The sequence below is a fragment of the Macadamia integrifolia genome, unplaced genomic scaffold (assembly GCF_013358625.1).
Source record: "Macadamia integrifolia cultivar HAES 741 unplaced genomic scaffold, SCU_Mint_v3 scaffold1205, whole genome shotgun sequence".
Lineage (NCBI taxonomy): Eukaryota > Viridiplantae > Streptophyta > Magnoliopsida > Proteales > Proteaceae > Macadamia > Macadamia integrifolia.
This window is the reverse complement of record NW_024868119.1, coordinates 77,949-90,062: the sequence shown is the minus strand read 5'-3', so window position 1 is coordinate 90,062 and position 12,114 is coordinate 77,949.

Sequence of the window (12,114 nt, the reverse complement as noted above, 5' to 3'; positions counted from 1 at the left end):
TATAATGGATTCATAACACGATAATAGTTGACTTATCTCTTTTGACTTTTCATTAATCAACTCTCATAAAGCTAATTAAGGCGGGCTTCCTTTGTCACGTATCACTTAAGATGATCTCTCTCTCTCTCTCTCTCTCTCTCTCCATATATATATATATATATAGAGAGAGAGAGAGAGAGATATATAGAGAGAGAGAGAGAGAAAATTGCATTGTCACCCCCTGAATTTAGTCCTTATTCAATGCCACTCCTTGGAATTTTCGAAACACCAAAATCACCCCTAATAATTAAAAAAATTTCAAATCCGTCCCTACCGTTAGCCATCCCCGTTAAGTGATGGCATGTCTGTTAGTTTTTATTTAAAATGCCCAAAACACCCCCATATGATGTGAGTGGACCATATTACCCTTGACCCTTCTTCTAAACTCACTCACATATGGTTGGTTGACAAATCCGAGAAGGGAGCTTGTGCTACAGCTGTTGCCATCACCATCGCCGTTGCTGTTGCCGTCGCCGTCGTCATGGCCATTGCTGTTGCCTTCGCCATCGCTGTCGCCGTCGCCATTGCCATCGCCAAAATGTAAAGCTAAGGAAGAATGTGGGATGGTAATAAACCAAACACAATCGGTTCAACCATGTCTACAGAGAAGTTCTGATCTCTAAAGAAAGTTCTACTACTGGAGAAGACGACACCCAACCTGAGATTTGATCTTGGGGACGTGAACAGAGTTGACCCAAGTCGACAAAAATCAAGACAATTAACTTGTAGAGAGAGAAAATCCTGAGAGATGTAGAGAGAGCAACTTACCCCACAACTTGTATCAATGGCGGTTCTAATGGATCCATCCTTGAGATTGATCAACTCGCCGATATCATCAATATAAGCATCAGCGCCGTTACGGAACATGGGACCACCATCGGGGAACTTGAATCGATCCCCTTCAAATTGAATCCAGTTCTGAACCGCCTTCTCCATTGTCAATTCCTTGTGAGGCACATTAGGATACCACACATAGTCTCGACTCATCGGCCATTTAAACAGGTACTTGTAACCATATGGCGCCAGCACACGACACTTAAGCTGCAGTACACCATTGACGACCTTCCCCGAGGCCATTGTTCTTCTCGATCGGGACGTCTTTGCCGATGCCATATCCCTTCCATTCTCTCAGTTTCAAACCAGAAAAAGATCAGCGAAAAATCATCCAAGAATTGAGGATTCAGTGAAAAAAGGAAAACACAGTTCTGCTCTTCTTGACCCCTTTCTACCATGAAAAAAAAGAAAAACAGATCTCACACCAAATTTAGGGTTTTAGACCATTTCCTTAAAAGGTAATCAGCCATTAATGGATTTTTAAGGAAAAGATTCAAAGATCCTGGCGAAGCAGATGAAAGAGAACATGTCTGTACTCTATAGAATAGAGAGAGAAAGTGAGATTCTTCTTCTCTCTACCAGCTCTCTACTTTTGTCTCTTGGAATTGGTTTTTTGACGGAGATCGAGATTGCTTCTTCCCAGAGAGTACGACAACAGTGATAACGGAAACCTAATCTTAGATCGAGAGAGAACGGGAGGGATTTGCAAAGAGGTTGAGATTTGCAGAGGGTAAGATGGTCCAACTCACCTTGAGTGGGGGTATTTTGGATATTTTAAACAAAAACTAACAGACATTCCATCACTTAATGGGGATGGCTAATGGCAGGGACGAATTTGAAATTTTTTAAATGATTAGGGGGTGTCTTTGGTGTTTCGAAAAGTCCAAGGGGTGGCATTGAATAAGGACTAAAATTCAGGGGGTGGCAATGCAATTTTCTCATATATATATATATATATATATATAAAGAAGTACTGTCAAGAGCAAGGGAGCATGCCAAGGGAAAAGAAATGTCGAAAAAACTTTTCGAATGCATTTTTTTTAAATAATTTTTTCACCTAAAAGATAGAATTATTTAAAAAATAAAAAATAAAAGAGAGGACAGCATCAATGTATATATCAAAATATTGGACCACTCAAATCTGATACAAATTATACGAAGATTAGATTTATTCATTACTGAGTCCTAATGTTTATTAGACGTGAAGGATGAAGATCAGTTTTTCAATCATTTAGAAATGAGGTCCATAATGTCAATTTGGAGGTCAATGCCAGTAAGTTTTTATTTTTTTTTTCCTTAATAAAAACAAAGTCAGAATTCCATTGCCATTGACAAATAAAACCAGATGAGTACTCTAATTTAAAACTCAAAAATCTTCAAATTTCAGTTTATTACTTCTCAACAAAAGCTACTGCAATAAATCTCAATCGAAATGTATTAAATCATATTATATTTTTTTCCATTCCGTATACTATAGTCCTCTTCCATTAAGCTTAATTAGTACTTAATTAGTACTACTGTTTAGTTCTGTCGTAGTTTCATAATAACTTTACAGATGAAGAAGTCAGCACTCAGTAAATGATGAAAAAGTATTTGTCAAGAACGTCTTGGTATTTGGGGAAATAATCTAATAGAATGCCTTTTTTTTTTTTTTTAGGACAAATATTTAGGCCTTAGGTCTATCTAATTGGCGGATCAATATTGACCCCAAAATTGCATACATCTGGTCAAATCAGGATTGAATAAGAATCATTCAATTTTTACCAAAATAATAAAAATTGTAAGTGGGTCCAAGAAGATAAGAAGAGTCAAACTCAAAACCACACGCTTTGTAAGACAAAGATCTAAGCGCACACCTTACTCATGTCATGGAACCAAAAACAATTAAATGAAGGGGAATTTGCTATCACTCCCCTACACTTTGCCTATATTTACTAGAGCTCCCCTACTTTTTACTTTTTTATTGATACTTCCCTGCTTTTTTATTTTTACATATTTTTCTCTCTTACTCTTTTTAAATATCCAAATTACCTTTCCTTTTTACTTATAACCTATTACACATTTTTCATATTGATTAGTTTAAAATATGATTTGAACCAAACCACTTGCAAATTTTGTCTCATCCAATCATCAAGAATATTGACATAGCTGATGTGTCTTTAAAGATATTATTTACTTATTTATTTATTATTTTTTATTTAGTCTCATCCAATCATCAGGGATGCTGTTTATTTATTATTACAATTATTATTATTATTATTATTATTATTATTATTATTATTATTATTATTATTATTATTATTATTATTATTATTATTATTATTATTTTATCTCATCCTTCATCACAAATTTAGCAATCTTTTTTTATATAGGTATTAGATTAGTATCGGTCTCAGCCAATCTAAGGATTAAAAATAAATAAAAACGCATGGCATCCGATTGGAACATATGATACCGATATAGATATAGATTGGATACAAAATTATTCTTTTTTGAACTTACAATATCCTTGATGATTGAATGAGACAAAAAATATTAGTGGTTTGATTCAAACCATGTTTTGAACAAATCAATTTGAAAAAAAAATATAATATGCTACAAGTGAAAAGGAAGGGTAATCTGGACACTTAAAAAGAACATGGAAAAAAGAGATGTGAAAATAAAAATGCAGAAGAGTATCAGTAAAACAGTTAAAGATATGGGAGTTTTAGTAAATATAGGCCAAGTGTAGGGGAGTGATAGTAAATTCCCCTTAAATGAAATCAAGACATATCAATGTCAAAGCAATCTCCTTTGACTTTTCATAAGTCAACTATCATGAAGCTAATTAAGGCATTTCACTGTCACGTACCACTGTGAAATATGGAAGATCACCAATAAAAGCAAACATACAAAGACCTATTTGATATTTTAATGAGTATTCAATTCTCTTCAGTCTCTCTCGGTCTCTCCTCTCTCTATTGTTGTTACGTACTCAAATCTTCATTAATTAATGGCCTTTTTGCCCTTTAAAATATAATATTAATATCAATAATATTATAATAGTAGTATAATGTATTAATATATTATAATTTGCTATCATTAAGATTGATTTATGCTATAATTGAGATATTTGAGGAACAACCTCCTAAGGATGGTAGTGGTGCTACCCTTACTAATGTGACATCCAAAATGGTCCAATGCTCCAGCTTAGACAAGAAGACTGACCTTTCCATTTTGTTTTGATCCAAGGAATGCTTTAAGGGTAATTTACAACGCCACCCCCTGGAGAATGCCAATATTATAGGGACACCCCATCTCTTTCACCAAATTGGACTCGGGCCCCCTACCGTCAGTCAACGTTACATAATATACCAAGAATGCTGACATCAGCAGTTAATATTTTTTCTAAATTCCATTTTGCCCTTCAAAATAATGAAGTACCAAAATTGCCCTTAATGGTTCTATTTCCAAAATCGATTGAGGAGGAAAACCTAACTCACAACTCAAATATGACGAGTCGCGTGAGTTACTGAGTAAGAGAAGAACGTCGAAGAAGAATGTCGGAGAAGAAGATTGATAGGAATTTTCAGATCGGTGGCTGCAACACCTTCCGGTAGCGTCTACGGAGGCTGCAAACCCCCTCCGGCGATTACAGGTATGTTATCCTGCCTCCTTGTCTCATTTAACCCTTTTATTCATCATCCCCAAATCGATTTCACAATCCTAACTCACTACTCACTTCTAACGGGTCACAAATCAGCCTCAATGAGTTGAGAAGAAGAACGGGTAGGCTTGCAGATCGGCGGCTGCGAACACTCTTTCGACGACGGCGACGACGGCGACTACGGCAGCGAACCCCCTCCAGCGACTACGGCGGCGAACCCCCTCCAGCGACTACAGGTATCTCTGAAATTTTACCCTTTTATTGATCATCCCCAAATCGATTGATAGGAATAGCTACTTCTGCTGGCTCTCTTCACTCTGTATCTGAATTCTATTCTCATTACTGGGTATATATGATTGAGAAATGTTTTGATATCCTTTTGTATATGAATAACCTTGTATAATGATTAATACATGCACGAATTGCTCATCAAATAGCTATCGAACGATTGAGACCATTTTGTCAGATTATACCTGTAGATTTCAACCATGGATGATTATACATTAGTTTCTTGTCCACAAGCTGCTTCAGAACAGAATTTTCCCTTTTTAAGCCATTGAAAATTATATGTATCTGCCTTATTGGTTCCGACAGTACCATCACTTCTTGTGGCTTTTTTAAGCATTTGGTCCCCTCTTCTTTTCCTATTCTAATAAATCATTCTTATTCTTGTCTTGCACCATAGCTTGGCTAAAATTGAAATGTGTTTTGGTTGTGCTTTAAGGGTCCCATAGATGTACTAAACTATGCCTCTTGTAAATGGTTTCTGAGGCATTATTGGGCTCTGCTCCTTATTTTCCTAATATGTTACTGTTTCCAAAACAATGGTTCCTTGTGCTTTATGCTTTCTGGGTCTCTTTACATCTGTTAATATTACTATCTCCATGTTGTAGTGGCCTTTTGAATGTGGAATGGTTCCTATCTATACTTCTACTAATAAATCATTCTTGTATGGTACAACCCATCACTTTAAACTTTATTTTCTTTTTGAAAAAATAAAAAAAAGAAATTCCATGTTAACATATGCTTGTGTTTCAGAGACAATTTTTACTATTAGTTTTCTTGGTAAAAAATTCAATGTGAACTATTTGCTGAATAAGACAAATATGGTGGTTCTTACATTTGGTAAAACTGTGCTTTGCTATATTTTGCTATGATTTTCATGTTTATTATAAGAGAGTGTGAGAAATATTATGAATTTTACTAATTGCATTGTTATCATTTGTAGAATGGATCCTTACACATTGTATTACCATTACGATGGGAAGGTTGAGCACAAGATTGTTGATAGAGAGAAGTGCAGTTATTTTGAGTTACTATGCGACATCTACAGTACGGTGTTGTCACATATTCCAGATGGGAGGTCTATCAAGTTCACTTGTCAAGCTATGCTGCCTGATAGTAGGGTTATGATTGATATATGGAACGATGACACACTCATGCAAGTGTTGTCTATTTTTGAAGAGTTGAGGGTTCTTATGGTGTATGTGTCAAATGTGAAGCAGTTTGACAATGGTTTTGGTGGTCATACCATTAATGACTATCCATTCAAAGTTGTTGGTAGAGATCTTCCAAGCAGAAGACAGAGGAATGAAGTGCAGCCTCCTACCATTGGAATTGGATCATTTGTTCATTATGAAAGTGGTACATCTAGAGTACCAAAACCGATAGTCCAGAGTGCTTGTTGCTCAGGTATTTCTATAGGCAGAACTGGTGCATCCAACATGAGATCAAGCGAAGATGGTAGTGGTACAATCCCCGGGATAATTTCAAGTCATAGTGAGAAAGGAAAATCTATTGTAGATGTGGTAGAGGTGATAGATGAGGCAAATGATGTGACTAATACATACTCAAGTGGATGTGAGTATGTTATGTCTGACTCGGAAGATGAAGACTGGAAAATGCAAAGTGATGATGGCTTTAAAGATATTAGTAAAAGTGGAAGTGAAGAAGAGGTGCACTTTGAAGATGGGGATGGCTCTGAGGTGCACTTTGAAGATGGGGATGGCTCTGAAGGTAATGAAGCATCTATTGGAACTGATGACTTATCAGATTATGACTCCGATGAGTTCCATGCACCACAAGTCCGTAGGGCAAGAAGTGTTTTTGATGTTGAAGGAAAAGTCCAACTAGAGGATGGTATGATATTTGATGATGTGGACCATTTTAGGAGAGAATTGAAAGATTATGCAATCCAAGAGGGTTGTCATCTTCAGAGAATAAAAAATGAGAGGACAAGGGTAACTGTTATTTGTGCTGATGATGGTTGTCAGTGGAGAATTCATGCATCACCGACTGAAGATAAAATCACTTTTATGATAAAGTCTTTTAATCCTCAGCATACTTGTTCTCAAAGAAAAGACAAAAACCCGGATGCAACATCAAGATGGATTACTAACAAACTTGGTCCACAACTCAAAGCAGATCCTGAGTTGTCTACTAATAGTATTAGAGCCATGTTATGGAAGGATTATAAGATTCAACCAAGTTACAGTCAGATTTGGAGGGCACGTCTTCTTGCAAAAGAAGTAAATGAGGGTAGCCATGCCAAGTCGTATTCCAAGCTTCCAAGGTATGGAGAGATGGTTAGGAAAACCAATCCAGGTTCAATGTTTAATCTTCAATTCATTTCAAGAACTAACATGGCCGACAATCCAGTGTTTAAAAGGTGTTTTGTTTGTTATGAAGCAAGCAAAAGAGGGTTTCTTAATGGTTGTAGGCCATTTATTGGGTTGGATGGATGCCATCTGAAGGGAAAGTTTGGAGGGACACTATTGGCAGCTATTTCTGTTGACGGGAGCAATGGATTATTTCCACTTGCCTATGCTGTTGTTGAATCTGAGTGCAAAGACAGTTGGCTGTGGTTCCTTCAGAATCTGTATACTGCATTGTATTCTACATCAGATGACATGGGGTATTTAACTTTCATGTCAGATAAGCAAAATGTGCCTTCTTATCAATTTCTCTTTAAATGTTTTTACTTCTTTTTTTTATATCAATTGCTGATTTCTGATATTGTTTTTTTTTTTTTTTTTTTTTTTTTTTATTGGGTGTGTAGGGGTTAACTGATGCAATTAAGGAGGTTTTCCCTGAATCACATACAAGGCATTGCAGTAGGCATTTGTATGCAAATTTCAGGAAAGATTATAAAGGTGAGAAGCTAAAAGCTTTATTTTGGATTGCATCAAGGGCTTACAGAGAAATTGAGTGGACAAAGGCAATGGCTGAGATCAAGAGTATAAATCAAAAAGCATATGATTTTCTGATGGAAAACCAGCCTAGTTCATGGTCAAGATGGGCATTTAATCACCAAACAAAAAGTGATCACATAACCAACAACATGACAGAGTCCTTCAATAACTGGGTAGGCCCGTATAGAGACAAACCCATCCTATATTTGATTGATCAAGTGCGGATAAGTTTGATGGATAAATTACATAAGAGGTTTGAGCAAGCTTGTTCTTACAAGGGGACTTTGACACCAAAGATTAAGAAGAGAATGGATGTGATCCACCAACAATCAAGATCTTGTGTGCCCCTATCAGCAGGATATAATGAATTTGAGGTGAACGATGGCACATCAAGATTTGTGGTAAACTTGAATACTCGAAAATGTGGGTGTCAAGTATGGGAGGCTACCGGGCTGCCATGTAGACATGCAGCTTGCTGTATTACATTTAAGAGGGAAAACCTATCAGATTACTGTGATAGTTTTTATTTTCTATGAGAACATGATACACCCACTTCCTGACATATCAGAGTTGGAAGAAACAAGTAGTATGGGAGTGGTGGAGCCTCCACCTTTGAGAAGGCACCCAGGCAGACCCAAAAAAGTTAGAAAAAAGGAGGACGGTGAACCAGCAGGAAATGAGAACAAAAAGAAGTCTACATCAGTAAGATGTGATAAGTGTGGGCTTCAGGGTCATAACAGGAGAACATGTAAAGGGGGTCAAATTAGGAGGAAAAGGGCAAGGAAAAGCAGTACTGTGAAGGTAACCATGATTCATTCTCCAAAGACCATTCAGTTATCATCCTATGATATTGTAATCAATTCTACTAAATTTTAGACATATGTTATACTTCCATAATTACTCAACTATACTTGGATTGTTCTAAATGCTTGTGTAGGAGAGTCGAAATGTGGGGGCTAGTGAAGCTGAAGTCAATGTCTCTCAGCGGACAAGATCACATAATGCATCAACTGCATTGAATGATAGTGTTCAAGCAAGGAAAAGAGCGAAAGCGACAGCAGCTCGGGCAAGAAGACGTGAAAAGGAGGCAATGCAGAAGCCAAACAAGAATTGAGTTTGGACAAAGGGGGTTTTTTTTTGGGGGGGGGAAATGATGTGTATATAGGCCTTTTGATTTTGGAAATTATCATTACTAGACTGGACAGGTTTTCGATATGTGTAATTCTGATGTGTATACAGGCCTTTTGATTTTTGTCAAGTATGTGGAATGAACATGTGTATAGGTTTTTTTATTTTCATTTTGGATGTGGAATGAACATGTTGGAAAGGTTTTTTGATTTTCATTTATATGTGGACTGGACAAGGCTGGACAAGTTTTTTTGATTTTGTTCTTGATGTGGAATGGACATGTGGGTAGATTTCTTTTTCTTGATTTTCATTTCTGTTTTGACACTGTATTCAATAGGGTACCGAGGGATTTCCTGATTTTAACTTGGTCTCCGTTTTTGTCAACCTGAACATAATGAACTGCAACACACATACAAACACAAGTCATAATTAGTTAGGGGCTTTCACTCAATTTGATATATATTCATATTGTAATATATTGGGTGATATCTCATTTTCACCTGGTATTACCTATCACATTGAGCTTAATGAATGGTCAAAACACCTTGTGTAAGTCATGTCCAAAACTTACAATTTTGTGTTCTGTTGTTTGTTATGATTAGTGTTTTTCTACTGCACCTGATAGTAGAATAATGGAATTTTTTTTTTATTAGTGAACAATAGTAATCTCTTTACTGGGAAGGGCCTTGAAACTTTTCTTCTCAGAGGTGCTTGTTGCTTCTCTGCTGTTGTTTCTAGGCAGAGCATATGCAGGTTCGTGGGTCTATCTTCGGCGTCTCGTTGAGCACACAAAATCCCAATAGAGAACTAGAGATCAAAATGGGGAAAATAGAGAAGAGAAAAAAAAAACAAAAACAAAAACAAAAACAAACAAACATATCTTCTCGCCTGCGACAGAAACTGGATGGGAAGCACTACTCGCCGGCGACAAAAGGAGAAGTATTTTCCAGCGACTGCCCTCTCTATCTCTGCTGGAACTCGTCTGAACCGTTTGTAGCAGGTAGGGAGAAGAGGAGAGAAGGAGAGAAGGAGAGATAAAAGGGTAAGGAGGGGTATTTTTGGGATAATGAAAAATGTCTAATTTATCAGTTTTTACTCATAAGGGCAAAAACGTCATTTCAAAGCATCATGTAACGTTGACTGACGGTAGGGGGTCCGAGTCCAATTTGGTGAAAGAGAGGGGGTGTCCCTATAATATTGGCATTCTCCAGGGGGTGGCGTTGTAAATTACCCATGCTTTAATGTACATCATCTGATTCACAGCCAAAAAAACAAAAAAAAGTACATCATCTGATTTTTAATTATGCATGCTTGCATAACATGATTTGACGTGACAAAAAAAAGAGAGGTAATAGTTCACTATCCAAGAGTGTACAATAGGGTAGACACATATCGTTTTATTGAGAGCCTAGGAAGGGGACTAGTAGGGCTAGCATACACTACGCTTTTGAGTAAGGTCTATTTTCCTAAGGCTATGTTTGGTAGCCAAGAGAAGAAAAGAAAAAAAAAATAAATAAAATGATGAAAAAATAAAATAAAAAAGTATGTATATTTTGGTTACCATTAGAGGAGAAGAAAAGAAAAGAAAAATAAAAAAATCTGAAAAGAAAGGAAAATAAATGAAATGGTGAGAAAAAAAAAATTATATTTGGTTATCATTAGAAGAGAAGAAAAGAAAAGAACAGCTTTTGTATTTTCTCAATATTTTCTTGTACTTTTGTAGGAGCAAAAGAAAACTTCATAATTCCCAAAGGCTTTGTCATTGTGACACCTAAGAATACGACAAGTATTGGATCCGACTGGGAGATCGGTGAGGTGTCTCCACCAAGAATAAATTTAGTACCAGGGGGTTTGGGAGATCGATGATGATGTATAAAATATAGTCTCACATCGTCTAAGGAGAGATTCTTGGACTAGTTAATAACCTCTAGCTTCCTTAACATGGCACAACACGTTTTAAAGCATTGAGGCCCATGGGCATAGGCCCAAAAAGATAATATTGTGCAAGGTTAATGGGACCGGGGTATTACAATTGGTAAAGTTAATATGGCAAGTACCAGACTGACCTATTTTAAAGCCTTGAGGTCGTGTTTTCAAGTCTTGAAGCCCATGGGCTAAAGAGGACAATATTGTGCAAGGTTAATTGGGTTTGTTTTAACAAAAAACACTTTGGGTTTGAGCCAGATGGAGCATTATTGACCTTTTTGGGTTTTTTTTTACCAAAAGACTTTGGGTTTGAGCCAGATGGAGCATTATTGACCTGTTGGGTTTTTTTTTTACCAAAAGACTTTTGGGATGGGCCTTTCAATCGTTATCAATTGTGATCTATTACTGTTTTCTTTGTGATCATCTTTTATATTATTTTAAATATTTATTTATGCTGCAGATTCATTTGATATATAGAATGAAATGATTTATTTTGGTTAGTGATGGAACATAGTATCTGATGACATTTTGTTTGATTTGGTACAGACCTTGAATGACCTAATTCACATAATCAATAAAAATTTTGAGGAGCTGGGTGGGTTCTGGATTGAAAAGTACTCTCCCCCCGTCTCAGGAGTTTGGTTGGATTATTAATTTTTTAAAATTTTACATCTATTTTATATCAATTTTACATTCAACCAAACAACTATGGTAAATTAATTTCACTTCATTTCTATTGCAACCAAACTACTCAAAAGGGGAAAAAAAATCCATTTCACTTATCTTCATTTCACTTCTCATTTCCCTTGCAATCAAACATAGCCAAAGGAAATTTTAAAATTCAAAAACTGAATCTTCTCTAGGATCAAGACATGCCAAGCATAAAGAAAAATTCTTAAATCAAGAAAATTTCTTTTCTTCTATTTTTCTATTGGCTACCAAAGACAGACTAGATGATAAGATAATTATATCATGAGAAAAAGTTCCTTTGAGTCTCTCTCGCTCTTCTCTGATGGTTCATACCATTTCATGGCAATTTATTGCTGCACTTTCTATGCCCATTGTTGAGAGAATCCTGTTATAAGAACCTCGTATATTTAATGCATATATTTTCGGGAGAAGGTTGGGCACTCCCTTAGTTTTCTTATGGTGAACGAGACGATCGATGAAAATTCTGGAATGGTAGCGACAGGAGACTTTTTCCAAGGGAGGAGAACCATTTTTTCCATAGTTACTTATCTCTCTCTTTGTTTTCAAAATAAGGACCCACTGATAACGCGGAGGCCACCCGAACGTATAACAGGGCAACACTGCCGTTAAATTGTGTTTAAAAAAAAAAAAAAAAAAAAA